This window comes from Limulus polyphemus, unplaced genomic scaffold (assembly GCF_000517525.1).
Source record: "Limulus polyphemus unplaced genomic scaffold, Limulus_polyphemus-2.1.2 Scaffold11363, whole genome shotgun sequence".
Taxonomy (NCBI): domain Eukaryota; kingdom Metazoa; phylum Arthropoda; class Merostomata; order Xiphosura; family Limulidae; genus Limulus; species Limulus polyphemus.
This window is the reverse complement of record NW_013676973.1, coordinates 16,044-17,213: the sequence shown is the minus strand read 5'-3', so window position 1 is coordinate 17,213 and position 1,170 is coordinate 16,044.

Sequence of the window (1,170 nt, the reverse complement as noted above, 5' to 3'; positions counted from 1 at the left end):
TTAGATTTGGCAGTGGTTCAAGTACAGTCTTTAAGTAACTAATGAATAACCTGTTGAATGGTTAGATTTGGCAGTGGTTGAAGTACAGTATTTAAGTAACTAATGAATAACCTGTTGAATGGTTAGATTTGGCAGTGGTTGAAGTACAGTCTTACTTAAACTAATGAATAACCTGTTGAATGGTTAGATTTGGCAGTGGTTGAAGTACAGTCTTTAAGTAACTAATGAATAACCTGTTGAATGGTTAGATGGTGGTTGAAGTACAGTCTTTAAGTAACTAATGAATAACCTGTTGAATGGTTAGATGGCTGAAGTATAGTTTTTAAGTAACTAATGAATACATTTGGGCTTCTTCAGGGCAGAAATAGAGCAAACTTAAGAACCTGTGTAAGGTTTCCGAGGAGTGTTAGCAGAATGTACGCTGGCCTAGAAAAGATGAGGCAAGTAAGACTTCACTAAAACCCGAGGTGTGACATCCTGACGTCTATATAAGCATGACAATTATCCATTTTAACCTTCGCCAACTGATATAAAACAGTAATCGAAATGATAAAACTAATCTTATTTACAACTATTTTGTTTAGTCCTTTTGTTGGTGTAGGTCAACGACCATGGGCGCCCACAGAAATACTTTCGGGGGGGGGGAAGGGCCATGTGTGCTTAAACAAAATCACAAATTTACAGTTTTAATAAAGATTACTAAAGATATCTAATTTAACCACGATGTTAAGTTGACATCATAATATGTGCAATTTTTGCTTCCTCTTGCCCCTTCTCGACAGCTTCCACGTCAACGACATATTACAAGCAAAGAGATTTCTTTAATGTCTGTTTTGTAAGTAATACAATGGCACTTCATTGTTTTATCTAAGTCCACAAACAAACTTCTACTGCAAGTGGACACCTGGTTATCAATGAAAGTCGGCATGACTCGGTCCACCAAGAAGTTCTGAGAACAATACAAATACATAGTTTAAGGTACTTCTATGAAAATAAGTTTTTCTCGTTCTAGTTAACATACAAACAAACCACACATCAGTTTGAAACGAGTGTTGTTTGCTATATACTAGCCATAGTTGACATACAAACAAACCACACATCAGTTTGAAACGAGTTTTGTTTGCTATATACTAGCCATAGTTAACATACAAACAAACCACACATCAGTTT